The following is an 11,484-nucleotide window of genomic DNA, read 5'->3' as shown; positions in this document are numbered from 1 at the left end:
TACATACAAGTTTACAACCCTAAGCTGTAAACCAGTGTAGTCTAAATGTCATCAGTCAGCCAAGACGTGTTAGCTACGAGGCTAACATAGCTAATAAAAACTAAGAACTAATAAAAGCTAATAAGAACAGAACAAATTTGTCTAAATAAAACCACACGTAATCACTTTAAAGTCCAGGCTGATGGACCAGATATAATAAACGTAGTAAATTGTGTAGATTTAATTTTGGACTAAACCATGAACCGTGCTGATCTCTTCATCTGTGTGTGTAGGATTATTATTGTTATTACGCTGGCACACAGAGGGGCAGAGGGGCAATGATGGGGCACGGCAGCATTTCCAATTCGTCCCACTGTATAGTCAACCTGGCCAAGGAGAACCACAGACTATCACACGTCCCTCCGACACGTGTACAGCCGTCAGTCTTCTCGTTAAGAACCTACATTCTTTATAAGGGGTGACAGTAATTTTTGGAGCAGATTGTGAAGAGTTTTTATGTAAGAATGATTTTCATGCTGGTTAAACAGAACCTGCTGTCATTTCAGACCTCGGGCGTGTCTCCTTCCTTCCACTCTTCTTGCCTTTAGATAATCAGGTCACTGCTCATCTCAAGTGTGTGTGTGTATGTGTGTGTGTGTGTGTGTGTGTGTACATATGTGAATGTATTTGTGTGTCTGTGTGTAGTTTTGTGGGGGTATTTGTGTGATTGTGTGTATATTTCTATTTGTGTGTATGTGTGCATTTAAGGGTGTGTGTGTGTTTGTGTATGTGTGTATTTGTGTGTGTATAGTAGTGTGTATTTGTGTGTGTTCGGTTGGGTTTGGATTGGGGTTGACGTTCCCCACCTGTGCCCAGTGTTCCTGACCTGGGCCCAGTGTTCCTCACCGGCGCCCAGTGTTCCTGACCTGCGCCCAGTGTTCCTCACCGGCGCCCACTGTTCCTCACTGGTGCCCACTGTTCCTGACCTGCGCCCAGCCTTCCTGACCTGCACCCTGTGTTTTCGACCTGCGCCCAGTGTCCCTGACCTGCACCCACTGTTCCTGACCTGCACCAAGTGTTCCTGACCTGCATCCAGTGTTCCTGACCTGCGCCCAGTGTTCCTGATTTGTTCCCAGTGTTTCTGTCCCGGTGCTTCTGACCTGCGCCCAATGTTCCTGACCTGTGCCCAATGTTTCTAAACTGCTCCCAGTGTTCCTGACCTGCACCCAGTGTTCCTGACCTGCACCCAATGTTCCTGACCTGCACCCAATGTTCCTGACCTGCGCCCAATGTTCCTGACCTGTGCCCAATGTTTCTAAACTGCTCCCAGTGTTCCTGACCCATGCCAAGTGTTTCTGTCCCGGGTGCTTCTGACCTGTGCCCAGTGCTTCTGACCTGCGCCCATTACTTAATTAATTTTTAATTCAGATCTGATATTGAAGCTGGTTAGATGATGAAAGCCATTCTGACGTGTTCAGGTTAAATGAACTCTGACTCGTATTCATTTATGCACAAACCATCATATTTTATCCCCTCGCCGATCACACGTCCCCACGTTCAGAGAAAATCGTGATGCGGGTCGTCGCTTCTTCTGTTCGCCTTTCAGCCCGTAAAGCTTTTAATTATTTTTGGGACACGGCTGCGTTTAATGGTCTCTTTTCTTCCTGCGTGCAGTTTTTCGCTCTCTTTGTCTTGTAAATGTTGATATTAGGCGAGGTAACTGCGCAGTAATGGGGTAGCGGCGGGGGGCCGGGGTGTGCTGCGATGGTACTGAGTGATGTGTAATGGAAATGTGCGGTGCTAACTGCTCCGACTCTGCCTGTAATATTCACACCTCATCAGAAATGCACTGGCTAATACGCACAAGCTAATAAAGCGCTTTAATGAAGTAGCTTAAGTACCGCAGAAGTAATTCTGTACGTGAAGCTTTATTTTCTTTATTTATGTGCCACTTTGGTTTCAGTTCCCTCGAATCCTGTAAATTTTTGTAACTATTTACGTTACAGAATGAATTTAATAACACGATTATTATACAAAACTGATATAATTACACTTATATTTACAGCATTTAGCCACCGCTTTTATCCTAAACGACATACAATTATGACTGAATACAATGCAAACAGTCAAGAGCCTTACTCAGGGGCCCAACGGTGGCAATTTGGTGGTGGTGGGGCTTGAACTGGCAACCTTTTGCTCACCAATCCAGTACCTTAAACACTGAGCTACCATAATAATAAGATGGCCAGAAGTATTTGGATACCTGAACATGATCTTGTCGGACATCCTGTTTCTACAAACACATGGTATTCTGTTTGTGTGTATGAGTGTGTATTTGTGTGAATATGAGTGTGTATTTGTGTGTATAAATGAGTGTGTCTTTGTATGTGTATATAAGTGTGTATATGAGTGTGTATTTGTGTGTATATGAGTGTGTATTTGTGTGAATATGAGTGTGTATTTGTGTGTATAAATGAGTGTGTCTTTGTATGTGTATATAAGTGTGTATATATGAGTGTGTATTTGTGTGTATATGAGTGTGTATTTGAATGAAACTGAAACACCTGGTTTTAGACCACAATAATTTATTAGTATGGTGTAGGGCCTCCTTTTGCGGCCAATACAGCGTCAATTCGTCTTGGAAATGACATATACAAGTCCTGCACAGTGGTCAGAGGGATTTTAAGCCATTCTTCTTGCAGGATAGTGGCCAGGTCACTACGTGATGCTGGTGGAGGAAAACGTTTCCCAAAACGTTTCGCTTCTCTAAAACACCCCAAAGTGGCTCAATAATATTTAGATCTGGTGACTGTGCAGGCCATGGGAGATGTTCAACTTCACTTTCATGTTCATCAAACCAATCTTTCACCAGTCTTGCTGTGTGTATTGGTGCATTGTCATCCTGATACACAGCACCGCCTTCAGGATACAATGTTTGAACCATTGGATGCACATGGTCCTCCAGAATGGTTCGGTAGTCCTTGGCAGTGACGCGCCCATCTAGCACAAGTATTGGGCCAAGGGAATGCCATGATATGGCAGCCCAAACCATCACTGATCCACCCCATGCTTCACTCTGGGCATGCAACAGTCTGGGTGGTACGCTTCTTTGGGGCTTCTCCACACCGTAACTCTCCCGGATGTGGGGAAAACAGTAAAGGTGGACTCATCAGAGAACAATACATGTTTCACATTGTCCACAGCCCAAGATTTGCGCTCCTTGCACCATTGAAACCGACGTTTGGCATTGGCACGAGTGACCAAAGGTTTGGCTATAGCAGCCCGGCCGTGTATATTGACCCTGTGGAGCTCCCGACGGACAGTTCTGGTGGAAACAGGAGAGTCGAGGTGCACATTTAATTCTGCCGTGATTTGGGCAGCCGTGGTTTTATGTTTTTTGGATACAATCCGGGTTAGCACCCGAACATCCCTTTCAGACAGCTTCCTCTTGCGTCCACAGTTAATCCTGTTGGATGTGGTTTGTCCTTCTTGGTAGTATGCTGACATTACCCTGGATACCGTGGCTCTTGATACATCACAAAGACTTGCTGTCTTGGTCACAGATGCGCCAGCAAGACGTGCACCAACAATTTGTCCTCTTTTGAACTCTGGTATGTCACCCATAATGTTGTGTGCATTGCAATATTTTGAGCAAAACTGTGCTCTTACCCTGCTAATTGAACCTTCACACTCTGCTCTTACTGGTGCAATGTGCAATTAATGAAGATTGGCCACCAGACTGGTCCAATTTAGCCTTGAAACCTCCCACACTAAAATGACAGGTGTTTCCGTTTCATTGTCCAACCCCTGGTGTATATGAGTGTGTACATGAGTGTGTATTTGTGTGTATATATGAGTGTGTATTTGTGTGTATATATGAGTGTGTATTTGTGTGTGTATTTGTGTGTGTATAAATGAGTGTGTATTTGTGTGTGTATATGAGTGTGTATTTGTGTGTGTATAAATGAGTGTGTATTTGTGTGTGTATATGAGTGTGTATTTGTGTGTGTATATGAGTGTGTATTTGTGTGTGTATATGAGTGTGTATTTGTATTTGTGTGTGTATAAATGAGTGTGTATTTGTGTGTGTATATGAGTGTGTATTTGTGTGTGTATATGAGTGTGTATTTGTGTGTGTATATGAGTGTGTATTTGTGTGTGTATATGAGTGTGTATTTGTATTTGTGTGTGTATAAATGAGTGTGTATTTGTATTTATGTGTGTGTATTCGAGGGTGTGTGTGTTTGTGTATGTGTTTGATTTGAGGGTGTGTGTGTGTATGTGTGTATTTGTATGTTTGTATGTGGGTGTATTTGTGTATGTGTGAGTGTGTATTTGTATTTGGGTCTGTTTGTGTGTGTGTGTGTGTGTGTGTGTGTATCTTAACCACTGAGCTACCACTGCCACTAAAATGATTGTAATCTGGTCCCACTGTGGTTTACAAGATGGAGCGTAAAGCCTCCACAAGGGGGCGTACATGTACAAGTTAATTTTGTGTTTATGTCCCTGTTAAAATTAGTTTATTTAATTATTAGCCCATTTTTTTGGCTCTCGACCCCCCAAGTGACGCGACCCGGGTTTGAAAAGTCCTGCTTTAGACGAACATCCATGTGGCCACAGAAGCTTCTTACAAACCCAGTCTCTGGTCGGCATCTGCCCACATAAACACAGTTTAATACCCACAGCATGAGGACATACATGATTTAACAACCTACACCCCCCCCCCCCCCACCCACCACCCTCGTACCACTATTCTCACTCGTATTTTATGGCAATAGCTGCACTCCAGATGCCCAGTTTTATTTCTTTAATAACATGATGCTGCCGCTCATGATGGCACTTCTCAGCCACGCGCATTAACGGCGTCTAATTTATTTCGGTGCCGCCGCCGTCGTCGTTCTGTTCGGGAATGTATATTTTGCACCTGTTTGTTAAATATGCACAATTAAGCAGCGACTGGGAGGCTGGTGATGGAAAAACTCAACTTAAGCCTTGTTATCGATCGTCAGCCAGGCCTTTACAACATCACAAATGATCTTTCACTGAATGGGCACAAATTCCCACAGATGCACTTCAAAATCACTTCAAGTTCTCCAGCATAAAGTCCAGACTGTCAAAGCTGAATAAGGGAACGCAACTTCATATTGATGCCTTCATCTTTTGTGGTGTTAGCAGTCACACCACACCATGCATTTCACCACCTTCTTCCCAATTTAGCGTAGCCACTCCGCTGCTAGGGACCTCGATGGCATCCAAGTAGGATGTATATTCACCTGACACACACTCCGTTTGATGAGTGTGCAGTCCATCAATCCGTACTTAATCACCCATACAGAGAGCCACGCCTTGATCACTGGGCAACCTATGTCCTTACACAGTGTTAAAGACCCTGCCAATTATTCCTGCTGGAGGACGCCCAGCCAACTGGTAGCAGAGCTGAGATTCAAACCCGGGAGCTCAGATTCTAGGCCCTGATGTGCTAGCAAACTATCCTGATGTGCCACCTGGGCACCTGTTTTTACTATTTATAAGGGGTCCAAGTATTTACTGGTAAGGTCAGATCCCCAACCTCCCCCCACAATTTGAACCATGCTTTCAATCCATCTTCAGTGTCTGTTGCACTAACGTTTATACAAAATGCTCTTTTAAGTTGAGGCTGTTATAGCTGCAAATGGAAGATTGGGGTGGTGCAACTTAATATTAATGCCTGTGCTGTTATAAAGTGTTGTCCACATACTTTTGGCAGTATACTTTACACTACACTGCCACAACACTCGACAATTCATCCCACTGCAAACAAATAGCGACACACGTGAAAACCAGCCGAATTCTTGCTGTGTTTCCCACGTGGACCATGTCCTCGTGTCTCTGCTCTCTTCACACACTTCACCACACGCTCCTGACCTCCAGCCACCATGTTTTTGGTTTCGGTGGTTTGTTGTGTAGCAGAGTCATTGTTTTTTCGGTTGTATTTACTGTCTGGAGAGGGAGACAGCGTCTGCTTGAGCCTGATAGGATCTGAACGTCGGTTTGGAGCCTCCCTGCCAGGTTCGGTTCATCGAGTCGAGCGGTGTGGGTACGGAAAGCCGTGCTCAGCAGATCAGGCTGGCACCGTGGGCACAAGTCGGGCATAAGTGTCGCCAGATGAGCCATGAACGCTGGCACACGGGCACTTTACACACTCATTGGGACGTTGATGTAGATCTGAGGATGGCTGCTTATGGAAGCTTATGAAAGCTGAGCCGTGACTGCTGTGTGTGTGTGTGTGTGTGTGTGTGTGTGTGTGTTGAACTCATATGAACTGTGTGTGTTTTTCGACACGTCCTGTTTACGTCCTCCTCGTATCTGCTTCGTGCTATCCAGGCGTGCTCTCGGATTCCTTCAGAAATCTGCTAATACCTCACATCTCTATGAATGATGATGACTGTCGAGATGAAAAAGGTTGAAGCATCCATCACGGAAATTACAAAGCTTAACGTACTGACAGGGTAATACGTTACTAAGTTCTGAGCTGTTTACTTATTTAAAGTGCCTCTTTGGATTTTTATAGCTTTACAAATCACATCTGAAGCTCGGATCGCTGTGAAGTCGGCGTTTAAGGGTTTGGATTGAGCAGCATTAAGGTTTTATATGTGCTAGACTATATGGACAAAAGTATTGGGACACCCCTTCTAAATATTCATAAATCATGTCTTTCAGCCACAACAATTGCTAACAGGTGTTATAAATCAATTATATAAAGGAAATGAGATGTTTCCAGCTTTTCAGCAACAGTTTAGGGAAGGTCCGTTTCTGTTCTAGCATGACTGTGCCCCCGTGCTTGGTTTAAAGAAACTCCAGTGTCCAGCACAAAGCCCTGACCTCAGCCCCACTGAGCATCTCTGGAATGAACCGGAACATTGATTGAGGCTTTCCTGACCAACATCAGTGCCTGGCCATACTAATGCTTTTTTAAAACGAATGAATGGGAACAAATTCCCACACATATACTTCAAAGTCTTGTGAGAAGCCTCCTCAAAAGGGCAGCTGTTGTTATGATCACGTACACGGCCATATTGTGTAGTTCTTATTTCTCATTCACAGACTTGCCAGCTCCTCTGTCCGGCAACCTGCTTTTCTCTCTGACCGTGATGACGGACTCGTTCTGGTCCTGTTTTCTGCTGGTGTACGAGGCCAGTATGCTTTTGTTTTTGTTGTGGGGATCTTTTTGGGAATCACCATTGAACCATGGATATTTTGACCACCAGTTCTCAGTTCTGCGCTGTCCCTGTTCTATCCACTTGTTCTGTTGGGAGCTGCGGATGTTTTTGTGTCTTTCATCTGTTATTTTGGCCACCTGATTGATTTATTTGCTCTTATTTCCTTTTTCTGTCTTGGCTTTTTATACAGTGTTGTTCTACATTGGCTAAACATCCTGCACTTGGGTTTATTTTAAATTATTGTGCCCGCCCTGTTACAAAATGTCAAGCATAAATTAATGCCAGGGGCTTTACTCAGGGGTCCAAAGTATGGACAGAACATCACAAAATGATGTACAGGAAAGCTGAAGCATAGTGGGCAGTGGTGGGTGAATGGTGAAGGTACTGGCCTGTTGATCAGTTAAGGGTACAAGCAAGGTCCTCAAGTCTCTGATGCTTGGATTGTCTACATTAGGGTGACTCTAGGTGTCCTCTTTTTTGGACCTAAATCACCAGAAATGTCAGGGATTCGGGTTTTGTAGACTTTTTAGAGAGTTTGTCAGGTAAATGAACTATTTTGTGAGTGCTGCAGAGGGAGTTTTTGCATTTCACACCACGAAGCATCACAACAGCTACAGATCAATGTTAAAATGCTTCCCCCCGAAACTAAACCTTCAGTCCAGTGCAGGTACCCGTTTGCCACATACTGCCATCTTACCACAAGTGTCCTCCTTTTTGATATGGTCACTTGATTCTACATATTTTAATTACAAGCCTTTCTGTCTACCTAAATGTAACTGCTGTGATTAGAATAACATGATGATGCTCTTGACAGTGTATAATATTTGTGATGAATGGATTTTATCATTTTGGTTCTAAACTACTGCAGGGTTCATTATTTATTTTTGTTTTTGTTGGTGGTTCCTTGCTCCTCCTACAGGTGGCAGTAGTGCTGTTGGTGTGTGTTGTTGGTGTGTGTCGGTGTGTGAGCACATGTGCTGAGATAAGCAGGTTTTGATTGCACGTCTGGACGACGTGTGAAGCAGAAACCGCGTTCTACTGAACCATAAACACGGAACATGTTTCTAGGCTTTCTGAAAACAGAAATGCGCTGGAGGAGGAAACAGATTCTGCGTTTGAGCTCGGGTTAGTCGCGGGTCGTTTATGGGGCCGGTACGGGGCGAGGCCAGTCGCTCCTGTTCAAGCACGGCCAGGTGGTCCCGGTACAATGACTCTCATTATAGAGCACAACTACAGAGTGATTAGAGTCAGTGAGTCAGAAAGCAATCGTGCCTCGGTGCCGGGGGGTTTCGCTCTGCGCCCACGTGCCCCTGTGCTGAGGGGCTCTCATTTAGAGACATGATTGATTCTCACGTCTTTCATCTCTGTGGCTGAAGGGCTGCAAATGTATTTCATTTTAGTCTGTTAGGTTTGTTTACCTTCAAACACTGACCTACCGCTACAGTGTGTGTACTTTGTACATGAGGTATACAATCACTGACTGTAGTGTATCGAAATATATAATTTTGAATTATTATAATGTAGAACTATCTATGAATCTATCTATCTGTCTGTGTTTGTTAGTCTGTTAGTCTGTCTGTCTGTCTGTCTGTTCATCTGTCTGTCTGTCAATCTGTCTGTCTCTCTATCTGTCTATCTATCTATCTATCTATCTATCTATCTATCTATCTATCTATCTATCTATCTATCTATCTGTGTCTATCTGTCTGTCTGTCTGTTCATCTATCTGTCTGTCTGTCTGTCTGTCTGTCTGTCTGTCTGTCTGTCTGTCTGTCTATGTATGTCTATGTAGGGCCTTGCTCAGGGGCCCAACAGTTGCAACTTGCCAGTGATGGGGCTTGAACTGGCAACCTTCTGATTACCAGTCCAGTACCTTAACCACTGAGCAACCACTTCTCAGAATTAAGGGCCTCACTTAGGGGCCCGACAGTTGCAACTTGGTAGTGGTGGGGCTTGAACTGGCAACCTTTTGCTCACCAACCCATATATAATCTATACATATAGATAGATGATAGATTTAAAACTAGATCCAATAACACTGAATCATGTGAAGTATAAACACACACACACACACACACACACACACACACAGTTCTGTGAGATATTAAATGCCAGTTGGATAAAAAATGCCTCCCTTCACCACTTCACCGAGCCGCTAACACAGGCGCTGGCTGCTCCATCCGACACGAGCCAATATTCTAACACCCAGAACGCAGTGAGAGCTTTCAGCCCTCGCGCGGCTTCAGTCTCCAGCGTTATTCGCTGCGTCCCTGAACATCAGAGCCCTGATTTATGAGTCTAACACATCGCCTGCAAATATTAACACGTGTACCGCATCGATTTACTCTCCCGCTTCCAGCGGTACCAACCACCTGAGGAACTTCACAAGCTCCGACATGATACTGAATAATGAGCAGCGCGTCTTCTCACCCGTCTACACCACACGGCCTAAAGTATGTAGACGCCCCTCTAAATCATGAGTTAAGCTGTTTCAGGGGTATAAAATCCATTTTCTTCCGGCTATGTAGAAACAGTTTAGGGAAGGATGGTTCCTATTCCAGCTGGCTGGACATGTTTTCTGTGTGTCTATGGGAATTTGTGCCCATTAAGTTGATGGAACTGGTGTAAGGCCAGGCACTGATGTTGGATGAAAAAGCCTGGGTTGCCAGTTGTGTTCCAAATCATCCCAAAAGTGGTCAGTGGTCAGTCAGTAGAGGTGATGATCCCTTTCAAATGACCAGTGGGGTACAGAGGATGACAAAGTGTACCCAGCTAGATATCCAACAAGCTCATGGTTAGGTGTCCAAATACTTTTGGGGTGTGTGTGTGTGTGTGTGTGTTACCCTGACATCGTAACGAGTGTGTGGTGAAACGTCTGGCTGAGCCGCGGAGGTCAGGACCCGGCGGGCCGATTGTCTGGACGCCGGTGTGTGTTGTGAGAGTGTGAGTGATCGCACTGAGCGAGTGTAAAGCGTCGTGTTGCTCTCCCGGCGCTGATGCCCAGCGGGCACCGTGAGGAGCAGGTGCAGGGCAGGTGGTACCACGCTCGTACACACGGTCAGGTGAGAAAGAGAGACAGCTGGTGCCCGGGGCTTTATGGTGGACAGGTTTCAACACTTCCCCTCAGTGTGAGACGCACCTCCACACACCTCCACACACCCTGCACACACACCTCTCTGTATTGTAGGTTAACAAAGCCCAGCTCTGCCACCTGTTTGGCTTTTCAGGGTTGTGTGTTTGATTATTGTACGTACAGTACGTGTGTGTGTGAGTGTGTGTCTTTGGAGTTTTTAGACACCAAACTCATCCTGCAGGGTAAAGAGGCTAAACCTCATGCAGCCTTGTCTGTTGGGCGCCCGGATTGTCTGGTAGCACCTAGGGCTCTGACAGGTCCTTGGAGTCTCTCCATGTCCTCGTGGACCCTTTTTCGGACCTTGTATGGGGGCACAGTCATGCTGGAACAGTTAAAAGCGTATCGTTTATTTCATAGATCTGATTTCTTACATCTGTTAGTGAATGAATGTGACGGAAACACCTGAACACAATCATTAGGAGGATGGCTACAAACTTTTGGCCATGTAGAGTAGTCTTTTCTGCTTGTGTTCATCTGCTGCTCATGTTGGACAGCCGGCTAGGCTGGTAGCACCGTCAAGTCTCAAACCCCAAACTTTTGATACTCAGGTACCATAAAAAATAAAAACTAGAGCTCGGCTACATGATGGAAACGAGTCAGTAATGAGCCGCTTTTCTCTCTCTGAACCCGCTGATGAATCTCGGCTGGACCGCGGCGTCTCAATAGCGGAGTGGAGGACGAGCGGCGTGCCACCGCCGCGGCTATAATAGCATCCGTGAGTGCATCCAGCTGTACCAAATGTCAGCTCCTCTCCCATGAGGCCTGGTACAATGGTCTCCTGTTTTCGTCCCCCGCCGCGCTCCCTCTCCGACAAACCCGTAAACACAAAGCCGCGACTCCCGGCATGCTTTTACTGTCACCGTCTCCATAGTAACCAGGAGAAAAGGAGCACAATCCTATTCGACCTCTCGAAAAATGGGCTTTGAGGTCCAACGTTCGGGGACAAAGCGGGAGCGGGCGTCTGCGGGTGTGGAGAGCACTTTCAGATCTGGCTTAATGGCCACCTTTCTGCTTCCTACCTGAGAGGACTGAATAGAGTCGCGCGCGCCGAAAACACGGCGTGTCACGACCAGGGTCCGGCCTACACGCTCAGACTGGACGTACGCCGACCAGGAACATGGTGCTAATCAAATATTTATCAGACAGAGTTGAACACACACACACACACACACA

Source organism: Trichomycterus rosablanca, chromosome 2, assembly GCF_030014385.1.
Source record: "Trichomycterus rosablanca isolate fTriRos1 chromosome 2, fTriRos1.hap1, whole genome shotgun sequence".
Lineage (NCBI taxonomy): Eukaryota > Metazoa > Chordata > Actinopteri > Siluriformes > Trichomycteridae > Trichomycterus > Trichomycterus rosablanca.
Note: the sequence above shows the minus strand (reverse complement) of the source record.